We start from the raw sequence: 16,876 nt of genomic DNA on the forward strand, positions 1-16,876 counted from the left end.
ACTAGTGGCAGCCAGCCTTGGTTTGTGGCTTGGCCTTTTAAGGCATCTATAAGCCAAAAAACGGGTGACTTTCCTGCAAGATTGCTTGGTGACTCTTACCAGGTGGCTCCAGAAGTGCACGGGCTGCAGCTAAACTTGGCCTGCAATTGGGTCTCTCCTAGGAGGCCCTTGGGCCAGAACATCCAATGGCTTGCTTTGACCTTTGAAGGAGCTGCAGCACAGCCAAGAGCTGCTTCTGAGGAAGACACATCCAAACGGCAGACTGGGCAGGCACTAGAGCCCTGTTAAAGTTAATTCTGCTCCACAGGGTCAACTCCTCACCAGCCAGTCCTCACAATCAATAAGACCGAGGGTCAATCCCTCCCATCGAAGCGCAAACAGAAACCAAGGCTCAACTACATCACAATGGCACACACAATTCACACAATCAACACACCTGGAGAACCTCTCTCAGTTGACCAGGGAAGACTGTGCCACCGGGCTACATGGGTCACCTACTACATAAAGCCACTCTAGTAAGACCAGGAGACTTAGGAACCCCACCTAATACATAGAAACAAACACAGGGAGGCAACTAAAATGGAGAGACAAAAAAATCATGTCCCACATGAATAAACAGAGCAGAGCTCCAGGAAAAAAATCTAAAGAAAGTGGAGACAAGTAATCTATCAGATACAGAGTTCAAAACACTGGTTATAAGGATGCTCAATGAACTTAGAGGAAGAATAATGAACTCAATGAGAACTTTAACAAAGAGATAGAAAACATAAAAATGAAGATAAAAATATGAAAAGGAACCAGTCAGAAATAAAGAATACAATATCTGAAATGAAAAGTAGATTAGAAGGAATCAACAGATTAGATAATTAATTATCCAATATAGATCAAATTAGCAATTTAGAAGATGATGTAGTGAAAGACACTAATCAGAACTGCAACAAGATACATTTCCCCACATAGGGAGTCAGGATATCAACCAATGAGCTAAAAATGGTAGAGGGGGCAGTCCCTAACACTAGGTCCCACATACCCGTCGTAAACCTTTTATCACTGGATCCCCGCATATTCAAATTAAACATGGCTTGTCGCATGCCCAGTTCACGAATAATCTGCACCAATTCAGCATACATTTGCCATTTACTCATATGCTCTGGGAGTTCTCCAGCTTCATTCCAAACTGTCCACACATCAGCAGAAAGCCATTCCATCAGGGCATGGTTCCCTTGATCTTGAGCCAAGCGGCTACTGTTCTGCAGACACTGCCATAATGAGGGCTATAGTTATCAATGCAACAAGGAAAAAGAATTTAAAAAATGAAGATAATTAAAGGTGTCTCTGGGACAACATCTAGTACAACAACATTTGCATCATAGGGATGCCAGAAAAAGAAGAGATTAAGAAGTACCAAATGGTAATTACAAAATAGTCATGGAGATATAAAAGATAGCATAAGGAATATAGTCAACAATATTGTAATAACTATGTACATGTCAGATGAGTACTAGATATATTGGGGTGATCACTTTGTGAAATCTATAGATGGCTAATCATTATGTGTACACGGGAAACTAATATAAGATGGCATGCCAACTGTAATTGAAAAATAAAAAAAAATTATTATTAAAAGGCATTTAAACAATTCTTTCATGTGTCACTAAGATATAATTTTTACTTAGAAAATGTATAAGATATGATAATTTTTGTAGGAGATTGTTCACTCTCTTCATATTGTTTTTAATTATGAAATATCCCATACTTGTAAAGGAATAAATAGAACTTGAACACTTTAAAGAATATTTAGAAAATTACTAAAACCATCATCAAGTTTGAAAATGAACATAACACTAGTACTTTTTGAAAATCTTGAGTTTCTCTTCTTGATCAATTTCAGATTTTTTAATATTTCTCTTAGTCTTCTTTAAAATTTTAATTTCAGTGTATAAACATGTAATGTACAGTCTACTTGGTTTTACACTTTGTATAAATGCAATTATAGAACAAGTACTCCATTGTGTTGACTTCCTCTTGCTCAATATTATGTTTGGGAAGTTTCTCTGTGTTATTCCATACAGCTGTAGTTCATTCATTATCATTGCTCTGAAGTATTTCTTTCTGTGAATATGTCATAATTTATATATGCATACTACTGATGAATTTGGAAGTAGTTTCTAGTTTTTAGCTATGATAAATTGTGTTGTTATGAACATTTATACATGTCTTTATAGGGAATGCATGTATGCATTTTTGCTTGATACTAATTTTAGAGTGAAATTTTCTGGTTCACAAGGTATGCATATGTTTAGTACGAATTGGTACTAAATTGTCAATTTCTCAAAGCTGTTGGGCTAATTTACATTCTACAAAGTAGTATGTGAGAATTTCAGTACTTTACAACCTCAAAATTATGTACTATTGTCTGTATTTTTTATTTTAGTCATCCTGGTGAATGTATTGTTATATTGCTTTGTGGTTTTAATTGAATTTCACTCTTGACTAAAAAGTAGAGGAACTATTCAGGCTTATAGGTAATTTAGATATTCTCTTTTGTGAAGTTCGATTTCAAATCATGTTGAATAAATGCCTTATCCTTATTGATTTTATTTATTGTCTGCTCACTTTAATTTTATTTCCTCTATATCATTTCCTTGTGTTTCATTTCTTTGTGTAGAAATTTCTGTTTTTATCATGCTTTCTGAAATAGAAGCTTATATCACCTATATTCATTATTTTTAGTGTGATATACTCCTTTAGACACATTCTACCATATTTTCTTTGCTTTGTTTTTATTATCATTGAGGTAAATACTTTCTTAAATTTATTGAGATTACTTTTTTTTACCTGTTAATTATTTAGAAGTATGAGATTTAACTTACAAATATTCAGAGATTTTCTAGTTGTCTTTCTATTATTTATTTTTAGATTAATTCCATTGTAGTCAGAGATTTCCATTGTTTGCTCTGTTGCTCAACTTATGGTCTATTTTGGCCCGTGCCTCATTGTGCAGAAAAAGAAAGATAACTGTCATCAGACTCTCTCCAATATCTGTAGCTAATTTCCGAGCGGAAGAAACTCTGCATTTCTCCCCTTATGTAACCATGCGCCACTATTGTTTAACCTGTGTATAAAAGGTGCCACCTCCATGTAAGGGATACTGTGCCCTTGCTGGATAACACTGCTGCCCTGTTAGGTGGGCTGTGCCCTTGACTATGGCTCCCTGCATTTTCTTCCAACTACCTAAGTCTCATACCTCTTACTTTGGAACCACAAATCTATGGCAACACACTTGACATAGTCACAGATCAGATTTCCAGGTAAGGGAGTCATCTGCCCTGTGGGAGGATGGAAGGGATGTGTGGCCTCCAGGGAATATGTCATATCCTATGGTGGTGGAATTGATGATTTGGACTCCACCTGAGCCATGGGAGGCAGTTGATGGGTCCCCAGTAAGTATTGAGAAGGTATTCTGCTCCTTGGAGAAGCAGATGCCGGAAAAAGCTTGAGCTGCACCCGGCTGAGTGGGCTGGGTGCTTTTAACGGATTTAAAGTAGAATATGCATGAAGCTCTAGCAGAGGCCGCACAAGTACAGAAGCTTCAGCAAAAGGCAGATGCCTTGGACATAAAGATGTAACAACTGGAAGCTGAGCTCCAAAGAAGTTCACCCTCGGAGTTGCCCTTAGAGGCAGAGGAAAATGTCCAGGAAGAAGTCCACCTGCAAGTACAGCCCATAATACATCAAAATGCAAAGCATGAACAACCCCTGCAAGCTGATAGCCTCACAGTGACTGAGTTCACCATGTAAACCCCGTATACTCCCATGGAATTGTAGGATTTGGGAAAGCAATGTGGAGGCACCTTGGCGAACTATTGCCCGTTTCTGTGCCTTTGAGACAAGGGGGCTGACAGTAGCTTATGCTTCCTTGACCAGATGGAGAAAGTGGCATTGATAACTATAGCCCTCATTATGGCAGTGTCTGCAGAACAGTAGCCGCTTGGCTCAAGATCAAGGGAACCATGCCCTGATGGAATGGCTTTCTGCTAATGTGTGGACAGTTTGGAATGAAGCTGGAGAACTCCCAGAGCATATGAGTAAATGGCAAATGTATGCTGAATTGGTGCAGATTATTCGTGAACTGGGCATGCTACAAGCCATGTTTAATTTGAATATGCGGGGATCCAGTGATAAAAGGTTTACGACGGGTATGTGGGACCTAGTGTTAGGGACTGCCCCCTCTACCATTTTTAGCTCATTGGTTGATATCCTGACTCCCTATGTGGGGAAATGTATACATGAAGTGACAACAGCAATGGCTACTCTGAGGCATGTAGAGAGGAAACACCATGAAGTTGTGGGCGGGGCGGGGGGGGGTGCAGAAGTGTCCATGGTGTAATGCCCAGACTGCAAATGGGTGAGAAGAAAAAGGAAGGCCCTTGGCAGGGTCCTGTTAGGGTGACGCAAATGCAAATGTGCTAGCTGTAAGAGTTGATCAAGATAAGATAGACCACCAGCCTAATGCAATGTTGCTAGAATTGTGGCGGCAGTAGAAACCTGAGCAGCAATTCAAGTTTGGGCAGAACCTCCCACTGAAAGAGCTAGGCCTGTGGTCTTAAAGGGCTTTTTGAAACTCCAGGACTCTCTCTTAACCCTATATGATTAGGGAGAAGGCTGAGGTGCTTGTTTGGAGGGGATAGGCAGGGACCAGAGGCCGCGTGTGGAATTGGCAATCCACCGTCCCCAAACAATAAGTAAAGAGTCCTAGTATTGGTGGATACTGGGGCCAACTGCAGTCTTATCTATGTAAATCCAGACAGATATCCTGGACCAGTTGCTTATATAGATGGCTATTGGGTAAAGGCTATTAAGACCAAAGCTGTACCTTTGCCCTTGGGATAGGACATTTGCCCTCACATATGTATAAAGTGAAAGTTTCTCCAGTGCCAGAATATATCCTAGGGGTGAATTTGTTGCAAAGGCTCAATTTGCAGACCTTTGTGGGTGAATTCCATCTGCAAGTCTGGGTGAAAACTGTAGTGTGGAACATACTCATCACCCACCACAGAAAGTGCCAGAACTGAGGTGCATTGTTAATGTTAAGCAATATCACTTGCCTGATGGACATGATGAAATTGGGGCTACAATCCAGGAATTGGAGAAAGCTCAGATTGTGCACCCCACTCGTAGTTCATATAATGCCCCGGTGTGACCAGTGAAGAAGCCCGATGGCTCCTGGAGAATGACTGTGGACTATCTGGAATTGAATAAAATGACTCCACCACTGCATGCAGCAGTACCATCCATCCATGACCTAATGAATCAACTGACTACAAGACTGGGAACATATCACTATGTCTTAAACTTGGCTAATGCTTTTTTCTTCATAGATTTAGCTCCTGAGAGTAAAGACTAATTTGCCTTCATGTGGGAAAGAAGACAATGGACTTTTGTGGTACTACCCCAAGGCTACTTACATAGCTCAACAATTTGCCATGGGTTGGTAGCCAGGATTTGGCAACCTGGACCCAATAGGCAATGGTGGAATTGTTTCATTATATTGATGATGTCATGTTAACCACTGCTTCCCTTACAGATCTAGAACAAGTGGCGCCAGTGCTGTTGCAGCATCTAAAAATATGTGACTGGGCGACAAATGCAACCAAGGTTCAGGGACCTGCCTCATCTGTCAAATTCTTGGGTGTTGTCTGGTCAGGTAAGACGAAAGTTATCCCTGATGCTATAATTGATAAGATACAAGCGTAGCCACTACAGTTAAAGAATTGCAGAGTTATGTGGGCCTTTTAGGATACTGGAGAGTGTTTGTGCCCCACCTAGCATAACTGGCATGGTCATTATATGGCCTGATCAAGAAAGGAGCTACTTGGGACTGGGGCGAACAGTAGAAAAGGTGTATACTGCCACCAAGTGGGTGATGCAACAAGCCCAAAATAAAAAAGGTAGAGAAAAAAACTGAGAGATGCTTTATAATGATAAAGGGAATTATACACCAAGAAGACATAACACTTATTAATATCTATGTTCTCAATCTGGGAGCTCCGAAATATATAAAGCAATTGCTAACAGAATTAAAGGGAGAAACAGACCAAAACACTATCATAATAGGGGACCTAAATACCCCACTGTTGGATGTGGACAGATTATCTGAACAGAAAATCAATAAGAAAGCAACATCCTTAAATGACACATTAGACCAACTGTGCACAATCAGTATTTAGAGAACCTTTCATCCCGAAATAGCTGCTTGCATATTCTTCTCTAGTGCACCTGGAACGTTTTCAAGGATTGAGCATATACTGGGACACAGAGATAGCTTCAACAAATATAAGAGATTTTACCAACCATATTCTCTGATCATAATACTTTGAAGCTGGAGACCAACTGCAAAAAGAAAGTGTGAAAAAACCCTAATACATGGAGATTAAACAACATGCTACCGAAGAATGACTGGGTCAGTGTCAGTGCTGAGCTGATCAAGAAGAGAAGGTTTTGGTGGCGAGATGCCCAGTTGACAGAATGCATGAGAACCTGACAGAAGAATGAAATGGCAGGACAAACTTTATTGTGGGGAGCATGCTTCAACTTTGGGGAACCACTTGAGCTTTATATGCTGGAGATCAATAGTGGCATTCTGCCACACATGTGTGATACAACAAACTAACTCATTCTTACATAAGCTAGGTGCAGGTGCACTACTGGATCTAATGTAACATACTGGATATGGGGTCCTGTCCCTAGTTGTGAGCCTGGATTGTAGAGCCCACAGTCAGAGAAGAAATAAAAAAAGAGAGATCAAGAGATACATAGAAATGAATGATAATGATAGTACAACATATTAAAAGTTTTGGGACACAGCAAAATCTGTCATAAAAGGAAAATTTATATCATCACAGGCTTATCTCAAGAAAAAAGAATGAGCTCAAATAGCCTAATTATTCATCTTTAAAAAGTTAAAAAAAGAAGAGCAAATAAAGCCTAAAGTCAGCAGAAGGAAAGAAATCATTAAAATTAGAGAAGAATTAAATAAAATTGAAAACAATAACAAAAAAAAAAAGGAAAAAATAAATACAAAAAAGAGCTAGTTCTTTGAGAAGGTTAAAATTGACAACCACCTGGCTATACTCACTAAAGTAAAAAGAGAAAGGACACAAATAAACAAAATCAGGGATGAAAGAGGGGAAATTACAACTAACATCACAGAAATACAAAGGATCATATAAGAATACTATGAAAAAGTATATAACACCAAATTTAATAAACTAGGAGCAAGGGATCAGTTTTTAGAAAGATACAACCTTCCTAGGCTGAATCAAGAAAAAATGGAAAATTTAAATAGACCAATCAGCAGTTTAGAAATTGAAACAATCATCAAAAACCAACCAAAAAGTACAAGTTCAGGAAGAGATGGCTTCACCAGTGAATTCTACCAACCATTCAAAGATTTAATACCTATTCTCTTCAAACTCTCCTAAAAAAATCAAAGAAGAGGCAATACTTCTCAACTCATTTTATAAGGCCAGTATTACCTTGTTATCAAAACCTGGTAAAGATAATACACCAAAAAGAAAACTACAGACCGATCTCTCTCATGAACACAGCAACATATTAATAAGATTACACGCCACAATCCCAGGGGCACAGGGATGGTTCAACATATGCAAATCAATTAATGTGATACACCACATAAACAAATTAAAAATAAGAATCATATGATCATATCAGTAGATGCAGAAAAAGCCTTTGACAAGACACAATATGCTTTTATGATCAAAACACTCAACAAATCGGTATAGAAGAAAAGTACCTTAACATAATAAAGGCCATATACGACAAACAGCCAACATTATACTTAATGGTGAAAAACTAAAAACCTTTCTTCTAAGATCAGGAACATGACAAGGCTGTCCACTATAACCACCGCTATTCACTATAACATTGGAGGTCCTAGCGATTGCAATCAGGCAAGAGAAAGATATAAAAGGCATCCAAATAGGAAGCGAAGTCAAACTGTCACTATTTGCTGATGGCATAATTCTCTATATAGAAAACACTCCACAAGAACACTACTAAAAACAATAAGCAAATACAGTGAAGTTTCTGGAAACAACATCAACGTTCAAAATCCATAGCGTTCCTATATTCTAATAATGAAGTGTCAGAAAAAGAAGTGGAAAAAATAATTCCTTTTGCAATTGCAACAAAAAGAATAAAATACCTAGGAATAAATCTAATGAAACATTTGAAGGACCTATATGATGAAAACTATAAAACCCTATTAAAAGAAATTGAAGAAGATACAAAGAAATGGAAAGATATTCTGTGTTCTTGGACTGGAGGAATTAACATAGTTAAAATGACCATATTACTTAAAGCATTATATAGATTTAATTCAATCCCCATCAAAATCCCATCAGCATTTTTTAAAGAAATAGAACAAAAAATCATCAGATATGTATGGAAGCACAAAAGACCCGAACTGACATAGCCATCCTGAGAAAAAAGAACGAGGTTGGAGACATCACTCTTCCCGACTTCAAATTATACTATAAAGAGATACTAATCAAAACAGCATGGTATTGGCGGAAAATCTGACACATGGACTAGTGGAAGAGAATTGAGAATCCATAAGTAAACTCATATTTATATGGGCAAATAATTTTCTACAAAAAAGCCAAAAACATACAGTGGAGAAAGGAAAACCTCTTCAATAAATGGTGCTGGGAAAGCTGGAAGGCCACTTGCAAAAAAATGAAACTAGATTGTTGTCTAACACCACACACCAAAATTAACTCAAAATGGATTAAGGACCTGAATATAAGACCTAAAACAATAAAATGGATAGAAGAAAACATAGGAACTAAACTCAAGGACCTTGGACTGAAAGAGGATTTTATGGATTTGACCTCAAAGGCAAGGGAAGTAAAAGCTAAAATAAAGGAATGGGACTACATCAAACTAAAAGACTTCTGCTCAGCAAAAGAAACCATCAACAAGATAAAGAGACAAATATCCAAATGGGAAAATATATTTGCAAGCAATGCCTCCAATAAGGACCTAATATCCAAAATATGCAAAGAACTCATACAACTCAATAACAACAAAAAAAAAACAAATAATCTAATCAAAACATGAGCAGAGGATCTGAACAGACACTTCTCCCAAGAGGACATACAAATGGCCAACAAATATTTGAAAAGATGTTTAACATCGCTAGCGATTAGGGAAATGCAAATCAAAACCACAATGAGATACCATCTCACATGTTAGAATAACTATAATCAACAGGACAAGTAATAACAAATGCTGGAGAAGATGCGGAGAAAAAGGAACCGTCATACACAGCTGGTGGGACTGCAAATTGGTACAGCCATTATGGAAAACAATATGAAGATTCCTCAAAAAACTAAGAATTGATCTACCCTACGATCCAGCAATCTCCCTACTGGATATTTGCCCCAAAGGCTTGAAAACCCATATCCGAAAAGATATTTGCACACTGCTATTCACAGTAGCATTATTCACAGTGGCCAGAACATGGAAGCAACCGTAGTGTCCTATAATAGATAATTGGCTAAAGAAGCTGTGGTGCATATATATAATGGAATATTACTCAGCCATAAGAAGAGATGAAATACTGCCATTTGCGACAACATGAATAGACCTTGAGATAATCATGCTAAGCGAAATAAGCCAGACAGAAAAAGTTGAAAAAACGCATAATATTAGTTATATGTGGGATGTAAACCTAAAAGCAACAAATGAACAGAACAAACAAACAGAGACTCATGGACATGGTCAATAGACTAGTGGTTACCAGAGGGTAGAGGGGGAGGGGGAGGTGGGAGGTGGGAGTAAAAGGGGTCAAATATGTGGTTACAGAAAGAAATCTAATTATGAGTGTGAACACTCAATTATATTTATGTCTTTATGTCTTACTGTTGAATTGCACACCTAAAACTTCCTAGATTTCATTAACCAATGTCACTGTAATAAAAATAAATAAATTAAAAAAATAAAATAGATAAAATAATAAAATAATTTTAGACTTAAAATTGCTGAAAATGGTATGCATAGTTTCCCTATCCTTTATTCATATTTCTCTAATGGTAACATCTTAAGTAATTACAGTAAAATAATTTAAACCAAGAATGAACATTAATACAGTATTATTAACTACTCTATAGATATTCAAACTTTTCCACTTGTCTTACTAAAGCTCTTTTTCTTGTCCAGCTTTCAGAACTTGACATTTCGTTTAGTTGTCAAATATCCTTAGTCTCTTCAGGTCTGTGACAATTCTTCAGTGTTTCTATCACTTTCCTGGCCTTGATATGTTTGAAGAGTACTCGCTAGTTATCTTGTAGAATGCCTTTCAATTTGTTGTTATATTTTCTCATGATTAGATTGAGATAACAAATCTTTGGCAAGAATACTAGAGACATGATCTCATACTCTTGTTAGAACATCATACAAAGAAGTTCATAATCATAAAATAAAGTGTTTTTTTTAGACAGGTTTATAGGAGTATAATTAACACAAAGTAATATTTATTGTTTTTAGTGTACAATTCTATGAGTTTTGGCAAATGTATATAGTGGGCAAACCAGTACCTCTCTCCAGATACAGAACAGTTTTATCATCCCTCGAAAATTCTGCCCCAAGTTAAATTTCTTACTATAAGTAAATGAAATAAGTCAGTTACAAAAGACAAATACTGTATTATTCCACTATATGCGGTAAGTAGAGTAGTCAAAATCATAGAGACTAAAGGTAGAAACGGTGGTTGCCTGGAGCTCAGAGGAATTATAATTTAATAAGTATAGGTTTTCAATTTTAGAAGATGAAGTATTATGGAGATGAATGGTGGTAATGGCCATATAAACAACGTGAATGTACTTAATGCCACTGAACTGCATACTAAAAAATGGCTAAGAAGGTAAATTTTGTTATGTGTATTTTACTACAATAATATATTTAGAAAAAACTTCTGTGTCCCTTTATAGTCACTCTCCCTCAACGCCCATTCTCTTGCAATTATTAATATGTTTTCTGTCTCTATGGCTTGCCTTTCCTAGAATATATTATAAATTAATTGGTACAGCATGTAGCCTTTGGGTCTTGCTTCTTTAACTTAGCATGTTGAATATTCGATTCATCCATGTTGTGAATCACTAATTTGTTCATTTTTATTGCTGAATACTTTTCTTTTTATGTAGATATACTACTGTTTGTGTGTTCCTTGGCTAGTTTTTGACTAGTTGAAAAATCTTTGGGTTGTTTTCAGTTTTTGGTGAGTATAAATAAAGTGGCAATAAGCCTTTGTATATATCAGATTTAACTTCAAAATATAAATATTTCATATTTTTTATTTTAAATTATATTTCAGTTATTTGTATTTCCAATAAAATCATTTTATCTAGCAGCCTTAGAGATCTATTTCATGAATATATAATAGATATCACTCTCTTATACAAATCTGTGTAATCATACAAGTAAAATCAACTTTAGAGCATAATCAGTCATATCTATACTTTATAGCAAAGTATCTATTTAATGACTTTGCTAGGATGCAAGACATAAAATGCTTCAATATGTACATGATGATACTGCTCTCAGGTATCTTGTTAAATAATCTGGGAACTACTGCCAGATAAAGAAATGTGAAAATATAAGAGTAAGGTTGATGAACTGAAAGCCGGCTACTTATTGGTTCACTAGAACTAGACTGAAATTCAGAACATAACATTTAAATTACTTTATGACTATTCTAGTTAGAAAAAGTGTATGTCTGCTCTTTTGTAAAGTACATCTTCCAAATTAAAAAATTGAATTTTGGGGTAATTTGAATTTGTAAAACATTTGTAAATGAAGACTAGAAACTAGAATTATAGATGAAAATAACAACATTCTTGCATTAAATTTCTGAAATAGATATTGCATTTGAAATATAGAGGACTTATGTTTAAATATTAGTTTCAACTATACAGCATAGTGGTTAGACATTTATATAATTTACAAAGTTATCCCGTGACTGCTCTAGTTAGCCACCTGGCACTAAACATAGCCATTACAATATTATTGATTATACTCTCTATGCTGTACTTTACATCTCTGTGACTATTTTGTAACTATCAATTTGTACTTCTTAATTCCTTCAACTTTTTCACTTAACTCCCCAAACCCCCTCCTATCTAGCAATCACCAGTTTGTTCTCTGTATTTTTGTTTTGTTTGTTTGTTTTTCTCTTAGATTCCACATATAAGTGAAATCATTTATTCTATTTGTCTTCGTCTAGCTTATTTCACTACCTTATAGGTTCATCCATGTTGTCGTAAATTGTAAGATTTCATTTTTTATGGCTGAGTAATATTCCACTGTATAATGTACTGCTCTTCTTTATCCAATCGTCTATTGATGGGCACTTAGATTGCTTCCATATCTTGGCTATTGTAAACAGTGCTGCAGTGAACATAATGGTGCATATATCTTTTTGAATTAATGCTTTGGTTTTCTTTGGATAAATACCCAGAAGTGGAATTGTTGGGCATAAGGTAGCTCTAATTTTAATTTTTTAAGGAAAGTTCAAATTATTTTCCATAATGGATGTGCGAATTTGCAATTCTCTCAACAATGTATAAGGGTTCTCTTTTCTTCACATCCTCGTCAGCACTTATTGGTTTTTGACTTATTGATGACAGCCATTCTGACAGGTGTAAGGTGATATCTCATTGTGGTTTAATATGCATTTCTCTAATGATTAGTGACATTGAGCATCTTTTCATATGTCTATTCGCCATCTGGATGTCCTCTTTGAAGAAATATCTATTCCAGTCTTCTGCCCATTTTTTAATTTTTTTTTGTTTTTGTTGTTGTTTTTGTTGAGTTATATGAGTTCTTTATAAATTTTGGCTATTAACCCCTTACAGATGTATCATAGGCAAATATCTTCTCCCATTCGGTAGGTTGTCTTTTCGGTTTGTTGATGGTTTCCTTTGCTGTGCAAAATCTTTTTAATACGATGTGGTTTCATTTGTTTATTTTTATTTTGATTCCTTTCCCCAAAGAGATATATCCAAAAAACTATTGCTAAGAGCAATGCCAAAGAATTTACTGCTGACATTTTCTTCTAGGACATTTATGGTTTTGGATCTTATGTTTAAGACTTTAATTCACTTTGAGTTTATTCTTATATATGATGTAAAAACAAAAGTGGTCTAATTTTATTTTTTTGCAAGTGTATGCTCACTTTTTATAATACCATTTATTGAAGATACTGTCTTTACCCCACTGTAAGTTCTTGACCCCTTTGTCATACATTAATTGACCATATAGGCATGGGTTTACTTCTGGGCTCTCTCTTCTGTTCCATTGATCTGTTTTTAGGTCAATTACATGCTATTTTGATATAGTGCAGTTTCATAACAGGCAGTGTGATACATCTAACTTTGTTCTTTTTGTCTCAGGATTTCTTTGCTCGTTGGGGTCTTTTGTGATTACATATAATATTTAGAATTATTTGTTCTAATTCTGTGAAAAATACTGTTGGTATTTCGATAGGAATTATGTTAAATTGGTAAATTACTTTGGATAATGTGAACATTTTAATGATGTTAAGCTTTTTCTATCCATGAATACAAAATATGCTTCCACTTATTTCTGTTTTTTCAGTTTCTTATAATTTTCTGAGTACAGTTATTTTACCTCCTTAGTTAAATTTATTCATAGGTATTTTATTTAATTTTATTTTTGATGCAATTATTAATGGGATTATTTCCTTAATTTCTCTTTCCCAGAGTTCATTATTGGTGTATAAAAATGCAAATGGTTTCTGAATATTAATTTCCTATCCTGCCACTTTATTGAATTCATTGACTAGTTTTAATAGTTTTTGGTTGAGATCTCTTTGGATCTTTCTATATAGTATTATACCATCTGCAAATGACAGATTTATATTTTCCTTTCCAATTTGAATGTCTTTTATTTCTCTTTCTTGTCTGATTGCCGTGACTAGGACTTCCAATACTATGTTGTATAGAAATGGTGAAAGTGGAAACCTTTGTCTTGTTCCTAATCTGAAGGAAAATGATTTTAGCTTTTCTCTATTGAGTATGATGTTAGCTGTGGGCTTGTCATATATGGCCTTACTTACATTGAATTACGTTCTCTTTTTTCCCAGTTTGCTGAGAGTTTTTATTATAATTGGATGCTGAATTTTGTCAAATTTTTTTCTGCATCTATTGATATAATCATATGATTTTTAACTTTCAGTTTGTTAATGCGGTGTATCACATTAATTGATTTGTGAATATTGAACTAACCTTGCATCCTAGGAATGAATCCAACTTGATCATGGTATATGATCTTTTTAATGTATTGCTGAATTCAGTTTGCTAATATTTTGTTGAGGATTTTTGCACATATGTTCATCAGGGATATTGACCTAATTTTTTTTTTTTTTGTAATGGCTTTTTGTGGTTTGGGAATCAGGGTAATGATGGCCTTATAAAATGAGCTTGCAAGCCTTCACTCCTCTTGAATGTTTTAGAATAGTTTGAGAACAATAGATATTATTTTTTCTTTAAATGTTTGGCAAATATTCGCCTGTGAAGTCATCCAGTCCAAGACTTTAGTTTTTTAGGAGTTTATCGAATACTAATTCAATTTTCTTAGTAGTAATCAGTTGGTTCAGATTTTCTGTTTCATCTTTGCTCAGTCTTGGGAGATGACATGTTTCTTAGGAATGTACTCATGTCTTCTACATTGCCCATTTTGTTGGAATATTATTGCTCATAGTATTTTCTTGTATTCCTTTGTATTTCTGCGGAGTCAGTTGTCACTTCTCCACTTTCATTTCTGATTTTATTTATTTGAGTCCATTCTATTTCTTGATGATTCTTGTTAAGGGTTTATCAATTTGTTTATCTTTACAAAGAACCAAATTTTGATTTCACTGATCTTTTGTATTTTTTTTTTTAGACTGTTTATTTCTGCTCTGATCTCTATTATTTCCTTCTTTCTACTCACTTCGGGTTTTGTTTGACATTTTTTTCTAGTTCTTTTAAGAGTAAAATTAGAGTATTTATTTGACATTTTTCTTGTTTCTTGTGGTAGGCCTATATTACTATAAATTTTCCTCTAAGGACTACTTTTGAAGCATCCCATAGACTTTAGGTCAGTGTGTGTGTGTGTGTGTGTGTGTGTGTGTGTGTGTGTGTGTGTGTGTGTTTAATTTTCTCCTCTTTCTTTGTGAACATTTATTTACTTTTTAAAGTTTATTGGGGTAACATTGCTTGATATGATTATATAGTTTTCAGGTGTACATTATCATTTAATATCTGTATATTCAATTGTGTATTTACTTCCTGAAGTCCAGTTTCCTTCACTTACCATATATTTGATCCCCTTTACCCATTTCACTTTCCCCCGGTTCTCCTATATTTGACTCCCTTTACCTTATATACCTCCCCCTTCCTCCCCTACTCTACTACTAACCACTAATCTATAGTTCTCTGGTAATCACTAGTCTATAGTCCATATCCATGAGTCTCTGTTTGTTTGTCCTGTTTATTGGTTGATTTTAGAGTTATATCCCACATATAAGTGATATCATGTGGTTTTCAACTTTTTCTGTCTGGCTTATTTTGCTTAGCATGATTATCTCAAGGTCTATCCATGTTGTCGCAAATGGCAGTATTTCATCTCTTCTTATGGCTGAGTAATATTCCATTATATATATGCACCACAGCTTTTTTAGCCAATTATCTATTATAGGACTAGGACACTTCAGTTGCTTCCATGAACTGGCCTCTGTGAATAATACTGCTGTGAACAGCGGTGTGCAAATATCTTTTCGGATACGGGTTTTCAAGCCTTTGGGGCAAATATCCAGTAGGGAGATTGCTGGATCATAGGGTAGATCAATTTTTAGTTTTTTGAGGAATCTTCATATTGTTTTCCATAATGGCTGTACCAATTTGCAGTCCCACCAGCTGTGTATGACGGTTCCTTTTTCTCCGCATCTTCTCCAGCATTTGTTATTACTTGTCCTGTTGATTATAGTTATTCTAACATGTGAGATGGTATCTCATTGTGGTTTTGATTTGCATTTCCCTAATCGCTAGCGATGTTAAACATCTTTTCAAATATTTGTTGGCCATTTGTATGTCCTCTTGGGAGAAGTGTCTGTTCAGATCCTCTGCCCATTTTTTGATTAGATTATTTGTTTTTTTGTTGTTATTGAGTTGTGTTAGTTCTTTGCATATTTTGGATATTAGGTCCTTATTGGAGGCATTGCTTGCAAATATATTTTCCCATTTGGATATTTGTCTCTTTATCTTGTTGATGGTTTCTTTTGCTAAGCAGAAGCCTTTTTTGTTAAAGTAGTCCCATTCCTTTATTTTAGCTTTTACTTCCCTTGCTTTTGAGGTCAAATTTATAAAATCCTTTTAAGTCCAAGGTCCTTGAGTTTAGTTCCTATGTTTTCATCTATGCATTTTATTGTTTCAGATCTTATATTCAGGTCCTTAATCCATTGTGAATTAATTTTGGCGTGTGGTGTTAGATAACAGTCTAGTCTCATTCTTTTGCAGGTGGCTCTCCTGTTTTCCCAGCACCATTTATTGAAGAGGCTTTCCTTTCCCCACTGTATGTTTTTGGCTTTCTTGTAGAAAATTATTTGTCCATATAAATATGAGTCTATTTCTGGACTCTCGATTCTGTTCCACTGGTCCGCGTGTCTGTTTTTCTGCCAATACCATGCTCTTTTGATTACTGTCGCTTTGTAGTATAATTTGAAGTCTGGCAGAGTGATGCCTCCAGTCTCATTCTTTTTTATCAGGATGGCTTTGGCCATTCAGGTCTTTTGT

Source organism: Pteropus medius, unplaced genomic scaffold (assembly GCF_902729225.1).
Source record: "Pteropus medius unplaced genomic scaffold, Ma_sr-lr_union100, whole genome shotgun sequence".
In the NCBI taxonomy this organism is placed as follows: Eukaryota; Metazoa; Chordata; class Mammalia; order Chiroptera; family Pteropodidae; genus Pteropus; species Pteropus medius.